Source organism: Gossypium arboreum, chromosome 10 (genome assembly GCF_025698485.1).
Source record: "Gossypium arboreum isolate Shixiya-1 chromosome 10, ASM2569848v2, whole genome shotgun sequence".
NCBI classification, from domain to species: Eukaryota; Viridiplantae; Streptophyta; class Magnoliopsida; order Malvales; family Malvaceae; genus Gossypium; species Gossypium arboreum.
This window is the reverse complement of record NC_069079.1, coordinates 109,697,700-109,710,395: the sequence shown is the minus strand read 5'-3', so window position 1 is coordinate 109,710,395 and position 12,696 is coordinate 109,697,700.

The window sequence follows — 12,696 nt, the reverse complement described above, 5'->3', positions numbered from 1 at the left end:
TAAATTTTCCACTTTTAAAGGTATTTCAGAATTTATCTATTTTAGGGTTTTCATGCATATTCCTACCTTTCACGTACTAATGTAATCACTACCGAGGATTCTTACTGAATTGGGCAGATTGGCCCATCATTCCAATTTTGGCCCATTAAGCCCAAAAATATCGAGAACACGAAATCATGCACTTTGCGGTCCAAACATTGCAGCTTACCAAAACATTAATCGATTTACCTCACGAGCATTCGCACACTCGCAAATCTACAAAATACCGTTTTCAACATTTACGCTTTTAGACTTTTGCCGATCTAGACTAAGAAAGAGGGTGTTAGTTACACACCTGTTTGCGACGATATGCTGACGAGATCCACACACGAACCGCCTACAATTGGATTACTAACACGTTAATCTAACTATTCAAATACAAACTACGTATTAACCCCTTACAATATTCGGCCAACCACACCTACAGATCATAGTAAGCTTATAAGAAATCAATAAGCAACTCATTAACAATTTTTTGTCAATGTTTACCACATAATCATAATTTCACTGCAAGTTGTCTTCCTGAGCAACAGTCACTAAATCATTTATAACTGGAGCTACGAAACTCCAAATCAAGTGCCGTTAATTTTCCCTGAAAATAGACTCATATATCTTCTATCCATAAAATTTTCAGAATTTTTGGTTTGGCCAATCAATACCAGATTTTTCTTAAAGTTTCCCATGTTTCACTGTTTGACTAACCTGACCACTCTTCATTACGAATCAAATTTCTCATTGTACAGAATTCAAAATATGTTCTCGTTTATTCCATTGGAAACTAGACTCATTAAGCTTTAATTAAATTATTTATGCAGCTTCTAACTAATCTCCCAAAATTTATGGTGATTTTCCAAAGTCACATTACTGCTGCTGTCCCAAGCAGATTTATTACCAAATCACTCTTTCACACCTAACTTGCATGCTTGTTATTTAAACATGTATATCACCAATCAATCATCACATATCTATGATTTTACTTAAGTATAATCTCTATTTCATCATTTTAAAGCACAACATGTTAGCCGATTTTTTTTCCTTAGCATCTAAGGCACATGCATGCTCATTTGTTTGGCTCAACTTCACTTATCTTCCATTTTTCATCAAAAGAACATGAAACAACAACCATTTCCTTCATTTTAATTCATGACTAAATGCTCACAACACAACTAAAAACCAAAATATGCTTCAAGAGTTAAGGTAGAATCAAGAAGAACTCATGATCATCAAGATAGAAGCAAACTACCATGAACTTACCTTCAATTTTCTTCCCCAAGTGACCGAACATTCAAGAGCTTTCTCCTCTCCTTTCTCTTCTCTAACTTTCGGCTATGATGAACAAAGATGAACAAAACTTTGTTCTTTTCACCCCTTTTTCTTTTAATAAAATTTCATATTTCATCCATTTAATTCTTTAATACAAAAGACATGAAATGCCCATCATGGAACATTTACCTAAACCATTATCATGGAACATTTACCTAACCCATTATCATGTAATATTTACCTAATCCATTATCATGGAACATTTACCTAACCCATTATCAATTTGTACCATGAATTATGGATATCAAGTGCTCATATTGTCTACAACAACATGATGGCTGGACACTTCATGTAAAATGGGAGGTTTGTCATGCAAATCCTCCTATTTTGCACTCCTATTTATTTGGCCACTTCAATTTAGCCTATAGCATTTTCAAACATTTTCACATAGGTCCTATTTCATAATTTCACCCCCTTTTTCTTATGGAACAAAAATTAACTAAAATTATCGGGTTCTATCTTAAGCTTGGGCCTTCTAGAGGCCCACTAACATAATTAAACCTATGCCAACATTCACAGAATTCTCGAAAATTGGGGCGTACAGGACGGCGAAAAAAAGGAAGCGTTTTTCGTACCCTAGCCTCCATGTGCGGTGGTCCTGATGACGGCGCGTCGGCGCGTATGGACCACGCACGACAGAGCTAGGGGACGAGCCAGGACGGCCTTCAGGCCGGAGCTCTGAGGGTCAGGGGAGATTTCAGAGGTTTTTGTGAGTTTTTTTATAGCCGGGGCCAAAATGATTTTTTTTTCTAGGCTTAGGTTTGGCTTATATAGCCTTAGTAAAACGGTGCCATTTTGGCCTTGATCCCATAAGCCAAAAACGACACCGTTTTAGGGCCCCAGGATCCGCGTGTTGACCCGTGACCCGGGAAGGATCTGCGTGTTTTTTAATAATGGGCTAATTGCCCTAATGTCCCTTCCGTATTTTTTTTTTAAAATTATAATTTCATTTCATTCTATTACAATTTTGGCCCTAACAATTTGTATCTGTTTTAATTTAGTCCTAAATGGCCTTTTAAGGCTTAACTAGGGAAACGGTGCCGTTTTGGGGAATAGGGCAAATTGCCCAGTGAGTCCATTAATTCAAACGTGCTTTCCAAATGGCCCCCGATTTCTTTTTTTTTTTTAAAAATAACCCTACAAATTTTAATTCGTTTTAATTTCACCTTTTTATATACTTTTAAACTTATTTTTAATTTATTATATATATTATTATATTATTTATATTTTCAAAATTTGTAAATTATTATTATATATTATATTTTAACTTATATATATTTTATTATTTATTTATTTATATTATACATTATTTTAAAACTTACATTTTTATATTATATATTATAAATTATTTCATTTATTACATTATTATTTTTATATACTATTATATACTATCTATTTTAAAATTCACTATTAAATATTATATTTTTATGTATTATTAAATGTTTATATTATTTGGTATAATACAATATCATATTTTTATTATTATTATCTTATCTTAAAATTAAAGTTTATCTATAACATATTATTATCACACATTACTAAATTGTATTTTAATTATATACACTTATATCCAAATTACTCACTTTATTTTATATTTTAATATGAATTAAACCTTTTATATTTTTATATTATAAATTGTCCATGTATTAAATGCTATTTTCATGATTGATTTTATAAAGTGTTGATTGCTTGATACATATGTTACTATATTATTATTATTATTTTATATATTATTATATTTGTTTGTCTTGTCTTGTTTTGTTTTTATATAATTATACATCATGCATCATTTTCTTGTTTATTAATATGTTTAAATATATGTTGAATTACATGTTTATATGTTTTATCTATTCTTCTTTAATATATGTTGTGATTTTTGTATGTATATTTTACTTATTTAAAATTTGCCATATTTTATATTTCTTATATATATGTTAATTAATATATGACATTTATGTTATTGTTATTATGCTTTTATTTACCTATTACTATAATATGCTATCTTGTATGTTATGTTTTATAATGTTAATATGATTCATCATGCATTAATTAAAAATAAAATTCCAAAGTTTTCAAAAAATATAAAGGCAATGCTTGGTGTTTAGAAATTTCGAGAAAAATAGTGCCCTAACTTATTGGGTTGCGACTTTTCTCGTTGAGTTCGAATAATCAAGCACCCTTCTAAGTTTTTAAAGGTTTTCAAAATGCGAGCAACTGTCTTGGAATTTCAAAGCAATATGTCCTAACTTACTAGATATGGTGTTTTGTTGTTTTGTGATAGGGATTTCCAAAAAGCTAACTTAGTGTCAATACTTTAATATGAGTGAACCCCAATTTTCAAAATCAAAATATTTTAAAGAGGATTATATCTTAAAATTTTTAAATTTTCGACATTAAAGACACTTCATAATCAATTAGGTACCAATTTTTGGGCGTTACGAGGGTGCTAATCCTTCCTCGTACGTAACCGACTCCCGAACCCGTTCTTTTTATTACGTAGACCAAGACTGATGATTTTAAAACAAAATGTTTTAAAAGGTGATCCAATCACACTTAAAAAGATTGGTGGCGACTCCCGTTTTCATTTTTTAAAGTCGATTCCCATTTTCCAAAACTCGATTTTAAAAACAGTTTCGACAGTTTAGCGACTCCACTGGGGACCTCTAAGAGAGTCAAGCCGTATAATTGATTACCTTTTGTCTTAATGTCAGATATTTGAAAATTTTAAAATTCAATCCTCTTTGCATTACATGTGTTTGTATTATTGTATGTTATATATTCTGATACGCATTACATTTGCATGACCGTTGTGGTCACACCTTTAAGTGGGAGTGAGAAACTACGCCTTCGTGAGGTTTTCGCCTCCGTGCAGGATAGTGGATCACTTTCGGGATACATCCGTACCTATGGTTTCGTGAGATTTTCATCTCCGTGTAGCTATAGGGAAATGTATTCCCCTGAACTGAACTCGATTCAAATAAGCCTATAATGGGTAAGAATCGAGGAATCTGCTGGTTCGGGTACCTCAAACTTTAGAACCAACCTCATATAGAAAAACCGTAAGAGCCCAACTTAGTTAGAGTAAAACTTTAGATATTACCTTTATAAATTATTGTTGAGATTTGTTGATATCATGTGATACTAACTATTTCTTTTGTTTTGTTTTGTGCATGTCATTTTGCATTTAAAAGGTATCGATTCACGGTCAGTTTCTAAGTTAGGAAGTTTTATTATGAAGAACGGACTTCTTGATAGAGTGGAGGGCAACGCCAATGTCCATAGATGGTCTGAGCAAACTCAACTAGAAAAGGGAGATAGTATAGCTGTGGGATACGTGTCGGAGCTATCAGATTACACTCGTATTAGTGTTAGGCAGAATAATCTCCAAGAGCTTAAGGAAATTTGGGATCAGTGGGGCAAAAAGACCAAGCAGTTATTCTATGATAATTACGGAGACTTACCTTACTTGCTCGATGTTCAGGTAGACGAGCACTTATTTCGAGCCTTTGCTCAGTTTTGGAACCCGACGTACAGTTGTTTCACTTTTGGGGAAGTAGACTTGGTACCTACTGTGGAGGAGTACACTGCCTTACTTCGTTGTCCCAGGTTTTAGAACGATAGGATCTATTCTTGAGCTGCTTGTGTACCTACCTTTTGGAAGAAATTGATGATTATTACGGGGATGAGGGAGCAGTGGATCATAGCCAGAATTAAAGAGAAGGGTGAGTGCAAGTGCATTTTGTGGGATGCTTTGAAAGATCTGATTCTGATACACCCTGATGAGACGAAGAAGGTAGATGTTTTTTCTTTAAGTTTGTATGGACTAAAGGTTTTTCCTAGGGCTTTGGGATATGTGGACGAGGCAACCACGAATCTTTTTCATCGACTCAGTAAAAGGGTCACTTCCATCTCTGCGATTTTGGCGGAGACATTTAGGTCCTTAGGCGCATGTAGGAGGGCTGGTGCTGGCAGGTTTATAGGGTGTGCTCAGTTACTTTTGGCTTGGTTCTACACTCATTTCCGATTGATAGATAGGGTGGTTTGTCGGGTCTTCTTCGAGGATTATTCACCGTTGAAGGACAGAGTAGCTTCAACTAGGAGAGTTGATGTTCTAGAAGAGAATTGGATAGCACTACTTCAGAACCTTCAGTTAAAAGATGTCGAGTGGAGGGCTCCATGGATGATTCCTGGTGAGATTCTTTATCGATGTGGCAGTTTCGATTGGGTCCCCCTGTTGGGAATTTGGGGTGCCATTGGTTATGCCCCTTTGCTCGTGTTGAGGCAGCATGGATTAAGACAGTTCGTACCAGCGACTCAAGGTTTAGCTCAAAGTGAGTTTGTATATAGAGGAGACGATTACAAGAGGAAGGTTAGCAAAGTTTCTAGTGCTTGGAAAAAGGCTTATTGGTTGAATAGAGTGGCTATTAATCCTGCTACGACACCAAAATACGTCGAATGGAGAGGCAGAAGGGTTAATGATAACATCCCTAAGCCAAGCATGGAAGGAGCTCGACCGATAGAGGAATATTTACGGGTAATGCCTTCAGAGTTAGAAATTATGAAGAAAGAGTTCGAGAGAAAGAACTTGGAGTTCGAGAAGAGGGTAGTAAAGCTCGAAAAAGAAAAGATGTACTTGAGCTTGGAAGTCGACGTTTGAAAGATGGAGGTCGAGAAAGAGAGGAAAGAAAAAAGGAAGATTGAGGAAGATCGAGATGATCTAAAGGAGCATTACAAAAAGGCACTAATATCCTTGAGGAGAGCAAGAGTAGGAGGATCTTCAGATTAGTTGCAGAAAGAGGTCCAAGAGGAAAAGGCTAGAGCCGAGTATTGAAAGAGGAAGTTCCAAGAGATGCAGTCGCAGAATTTGGCATTAGAGGAAGAGAATAAAGGGTTGAAGACCAAGGTAACTGAGCTTGGAAGATCCCTTCATTGGCATCGAAACCATGATTCTACGGTCAAGTTAGAAGAGCTAAAAAGTAAGGTTGAAGATTTGAAAGTGGCATTGCATGATGGTGAACTTCGAATTGAGCAGCTCGAGGTGCAAGAAGATTGTCTCAAAGAAGAGCTCCATCAAGTTAAAGGTCAAGTTAGAGATAGGGATAACATTATTGGGGAGGCTATAGCCCAGATCCGAGAGGTTGCTGAATATGTTCGAGACTTAGCAGTACGAGCTGATGCTTTGAGTATGATGTATGAGTCAGCATCTGATAGGGTCGAGAGTTAGCCCTTTTATTAGATAAAGTTAGAACTTTGGGCATTAGGGCAAAGGCGTATATGTAATCCATTTATATGTAAAGATATTTTTTTTTTAAATGAGATTGAATCGAGATCGATGCCTTTTTGCATTCATTTACATCTCATAGCATTTCATCGCATCGTTTGTATTCAAAGTTATAGAAAGACCCTAATTAGTTAAAGTTTAGTTACGAAGGTAAAAAATAAAATATGGAAATCACACATCCTTATGGCACTCGCACTAAAACTAAGAGTATGGATCAAAGGTTCGAACAATTACAAAAGGATATGCAAGACCAAATGTAAGAGCAGTTGGCCAAAATGCAGAATGAAATGAGGGAACAAAAGCTAGAGTCTCAAAGGAATATGATGGCTGAAATGGCTCAGCTGCTGAGGGCCACTGATAAAGGAAAAGCTCCCACGGCAATCACTGAAGAGGAGAATGAAGGTCCTCCTCCGAGTTTTACTCTGCCTCATGTGCCACTGCAAACCGAAGCACCTCCTAGAAGGCCATCTGTCACTGTGAGGTCTCATCATGGGCAGGTTGATGTTGGAATCCCCGTGAATTTCCCATCTGGGTTGGGAAATAATTTGGGTGATAGCTCGAACAACCCTATCACTCCTGATCTAGATCTGATGGAGAAGGAAGGAATGGCAACCAAATCCACGAAACAATTGGAGGATCATTGGAAGTGGTTGGAGGAGAAGTTTAGGGTTTTGGAAGGCGCTGGCAATCATCATGGGATTGATGCCAAAAACTTAAGTTTGGTCCTAGATTTCGTGCTTCCTCATAAATTTAAGATGCCAGAGTTTGAAAAGTACAATGGGGCTACTTGCCCAGAGGCACACATAACAATATTTTGTAGGAGAATGACTGGGTATGTGAACAATGATCAATTATTGATCCATTGTTTTCAAGACAGCTTAGTAGGAGCAACGGCTAGATGGTACAATCAGTTGAGCCGTGTAAGAATTGGTTCATGGAGAGACCTGGCGCAGGCCTTCATGCAACATTACAACCATGTGACTGATATGACACCAAACAAGATCACACTTCAAAACATGGAGAAAAAGCCTAATGAAAGTTTTAGGCAATATGCACAACGATGGAGGGAGGTGGCAGTGCAAGTACAACCACCACTATTAGAAAAGGAGACCACCATATTATTTATCAACATTCTGAAGGCGCCATTCATCACTCACATGATTGGGAGCACCACAAAAAGTTTCACGGATATAGTTATGGCAGGAAAGATGATTGAGAAGGCTGTAAGGGGCGGTAAAATTGAGGGGAAAGTGGCTAAAAGATCGGCCCCAAGGAGAAAGGACAATGAGGTGAATAATATGAATAGCCTCTACTCGAGGACCATCACAGTTGGTCAACCCAAAGCAGCTGTGGTCGAGCAACAAAGTACTCGAAGTCAGGAATCGGGTAAAAGACAGAATTCGGAGAGGATGCAATTCATGCCTATCCCTGTGACGTATCGTGAGCTTTATCAAAGCTTATACGATGCACATGCCATTGTTCCATTTGACTTGAAACCGCTACAGCCACCGTACCCCAAATGGTATGATGCAAATGCTAAATATGAATATCACGTGGGAATACCGATGCATTCGATTGAAAACTGCACTGGATTCAAGAAGGTCGTGGAGAGGCTTATCAAAATGGGGGTTGTAAGGTTCAATAGTACCCCTAATGCTAAAAATCCGTTACCAGATCATGGCAATCAAGGAGTGAATGCCATTGATGAAACCAGGGAAGGAAAAATCAATGAAGATATTGCTGAGGTGAAGACACCCATGAAAGCAATATGGGAGGAGATGGTGAAGAGAGGTATGTTGACCTCTGAGAAATGTAGTAGAGGAATAGAGAATTATTATGAATTCCATGGAAAGATGGGTCATATGATCCAAAATTGTGAGGAGTTCAAGGCCATGGTGCAAGGCCTTATGGTTAACAAAGAGCTACAGATTTTTGATAGTAGTTCTTGCAAAAGACAAATATGTGTGCTGAAAAATGAACAACAAGGAACCAGCCGACCAAGAATTATTATTTCCTTACCGGGGAATAATGAAGTGGGGGCGCGAACCGGGCCCAAGGTCGCCATCCATAAACCCACTCCTTTCCCTTACAAAGATGACAAGAGGGTGCCATGGAGCTATGACTGCAGTGTAACAGTACCTAAGGGGGAGAGCATAGCCAGTGCGTCTAGAAGCGAGCAAAATGAAGGTTCCTATACGCGAAGTGGGAAGCGTTATGATGGGAGGGGGGCATCAGAGTGGAGCCCACGAAAACAAAGGATGTTGACATTGAGAAGGAGAAAGAGGTTGAAGTGCCTGTCAAAAAGTAGGTAAAGAAAGAGAAGGCTAAGGAGTATCTAAAATTCCTTAAGCATAGTGAGTACAGTATGGTCGATCAGTTGCGTAAGCAGCCGGCGCGTATATCAGTATTAGCCCTACTTCTGAGTTCTGAGGTACATCAGGATGCATTATTGAAGGTGCTTAACGAAACATATGTCACCCACGACATATCCGTTAACAAGTTGGATCGATTGGTGAATAACATCAGTGTTGACAATTTCATCTACTTCAATGATGATGAAATTCCACCTGGAGGCATAGGGTCAACCAAGGCCTTGCACATCACTACTCGGTGCAAGGGATACACGCTGTCAAGCGTACTCATTGATAATGGGTCAGCTTTGAACGTCTTTCCATTATCCATATTAAATAGATTACCCATTGACAGTTCGTATATGAAAACATGTCACAACGTGGTAAGAGCTTTTGATGGAACTGAAAGGAAAGTGATGGGACGAATCGACATCCTTTTAGAAATTGGGCCAAATACATATGAAGTTAATTTCTTGGTGATGGACATCAAGCCCTCCTATAATTGTTTATTAGAAAGACCATGGATACACTCGGCAGGAGCGGTGCCCTCCTTATTGCACCAAAAATTGAAGTTAGTGACAGACGAACGGTTAATAACCATCAATACGGAGGAGGACATTATAGCAGCAGTCACTAGCAAGACCCCTTACGTCAAGACAAATGAAGAGGCTATTGAGTGTTCTTTCCGCTCTTTAGAAATCATCAATGCAACCTTCATTTTGGAAGGAAGTGAGGTGCCGGTACCCAAAATGTCTAGAGCCACAAGGATGGCCCTGTAAATGTTGATAGGGAAGGGAGCATTGCCAGGAAAAAGACTAGGAAGACAGTTGCAAGGAGGGGTTCAGATCCCAAAAATGATTGAGAAGAAAGATTGCTTTGGTTTGGGTTTCAAGCCAGACCATAAGCATAAGAGGCAAGAGATTGAGAAGCGCCAAGCGAGAAGAAAGGCGCGTTTGAATGGAGGAGAAGTGGAGTGGGAACCGATGACATTCCCACCTATATCCAAATCCTTTAAGTAAGGTGGATTATTGGTAGAGGAAAGTCATCAAATTAATGCTGTACACGATGAGGAAGTGGAGCAAGGAAGCCTCGAGGGTATTTGCCCTTACGAACCGGGGAGCTCTCTGAATAATTGGGCTGCGGAGGACCTTCCTGTAGCCTTTAGGAATTTTTCAAAGTAATTCTCGAAACATGTCTGTCACTCTAGGGCCTAGGAGTAGTAAGATTACATTTGCAAAGATAGGCTTATGTTCATCTATTATTATTTAAATAAAACATAACTTTTATCAATTTAAATGAGTATTGTTTCACTTTTATCGACCAATATTCCTTTAAATTTTGGCAATTCATATTCTTCTATTCATAGTACATAAACAATCATTCTTAGATTCATTCATTATTTGTATATTCTTTCATACCCCCACAGGTCCCTAGATATCAATGATATGAGCACTGATACCGCTGCTCCTGATTTCTCTTGTGAGCAAGACATGTGTTTAGAGGAACCTCAAGATTTTGAGGATGTTCAAGATTGTGACATATCACTGGATCTGTTAAGAATGGTAAAGCAGGAGGAGAAACAAATCATGCCACATGAGAAAGAGGCAATAAAGAATATAACCCTAGAGGAGGGGAAGGAGTTGAAAATTGGAACACTGATTACCGAGGATACAAGGCATGGTCTGGTTGAGTTGCTTCAAGAGTTCAAGGATATCTTTGCCTGGTCATATCAGGATATGCCCGGATTAAGTACTGACATTGTAGTACATCGTCTTCCGATAAGACAGGATTGTAAACCAGTCCAACAGAAGTTGCGAAGAATGAGGCCAGATATTGTTCTGAAAATAAAGGATGAAGTCAAGAAGCAGTTCGATGCAGGATTCTTGCAAGAAGTGAAATACTCCGAATGGGTAGCTAACATTGTACCAGTTCTAAGAAAGGCGAGAAGGTACGAATGTGTGTTGATTCTGAGATTTAAATAAAGCTAGCCCCAAAGATAATTTCCTCTCGCACACATAGACACTTTGGTGGACAACACAGCAGGATATTCGTTGTTTTCCTTCATGGATGGTTTCTCAGGATACAATCAGATAAAGATGCATCCAGAGGACATGGATAAAACCACCTTCATAACCTTATGGGGCACTTTTTGGTACAACGTAATGCCATTTGGACTAAACAATGCAGGGGCAACATACCAACGGGCCATGGTAAACTTATTCCATGACATGATGCATAAGGATATTGAGGTATACGTTGATGATATGATTTCCAAGTCGCATACAGAAAAAGAGCACATTGAGGTCTTGAGAAGATTGTTCTTGAGGTTGAGGAAATTTCAGTTGAAGCTCAATCTAGCAAAGTGTACCTTTGGAACCAGATTGGGAAAGTTATTAGGCTTCGTAGTCAGTGAAAAGGGAATTGAAGTCGACTCAGACAAGGTCAGAGCCATACGAGAGTTACCTCCACCACGTAATCAGAAGGAAGTTTGAGGATTCCTAGGAAGGTTGAATTACATCACTCGGTTCATTTCATAACTGACCGAGAAATGCGATCCTATCTTTCGTCTCCTCAGAAAGCACAATCAAAGTACTTGGAATGAGGAGTGCTAGAATGCTTTTGAAAAGGTCAAGCATTATTTGTTGAATGCTCCGGTATTATCTCCACCAAGCCCAGATAAACTGTTGATACTGTACTTGTTAGTGTTCAATAATTCTATGGGAAGTGTGCTTGGCCAGCATGACGAGTCAGGGAAAAAGGAGAAGGCAATTTATTATCTCAATAAGAAATTCACTGACTGTGAGATGAGATATCCACTGATTGAAAAGTTATGTTGTGCGCTGATTTGGACAACTCAGAGATTAAGACAGTACATGCTATACCACACTACTTGGCTCATCTCAAAGCTGGATCCATTGAAATACATGATGGAGTCAACAGCTCTAAATGGGAGAATGGTGATATGGCAAATTTTACTTTCAGAGTTTGATATAGTCTACATAAGTCAGAAGGCTATAAAAGGAAGTGCGGTAGCAGACTTCTTGGCCAGTAGGGCTCTAGAGGATTATGAGCCATTGAACTTTGATTTTCCAAATGAGGAGTTAATGTGCATAGCAATGACCGAGGATTTTCCTTGGAAGCTAAATTTTGATGGGGCTTCCAATGCAATCGGAAATGGAATTGGGGCAGTCTTGGTATCCCCGAATGGCGATCATTACCCATTCACGTGCAAGTTGGAGTTTGATTACACGAACAATATGGCTGAGTATGAAGCATGCATCATGGGACATCAAGCAGCTATAGAGCGAGGTATAAAAAAACTAGAAGTATATGGAATTTTGTGTTCGTAGTTTATCAGCTTAGAGGCGAATGGGAGACAAGGGACCCTAAATTGATCAATTATCGAAAGGTAGTTTTGGGGTTACTTGAGGAGTTTGATGACATCACCTTCAATTATCTCCTACGAGACGAAAATCAGATGGCAGATGCTTTGGCAACCTTGGCCTCAATGATTAAAACGAATAAAGAGGAAGAGATGAGACCAATTCAAATGAGCGTTTACGAGGCTTCAGCTCATTTTTGTAACATTAAGAAGGAAGAAAAAGATGATAACCCTTGGTATCAGGATATATTACGATATGTGAGAGATCATAAATACCCTGAACAGGCCAATGAAAATGACAAACGAACTTTAAGAAGGTT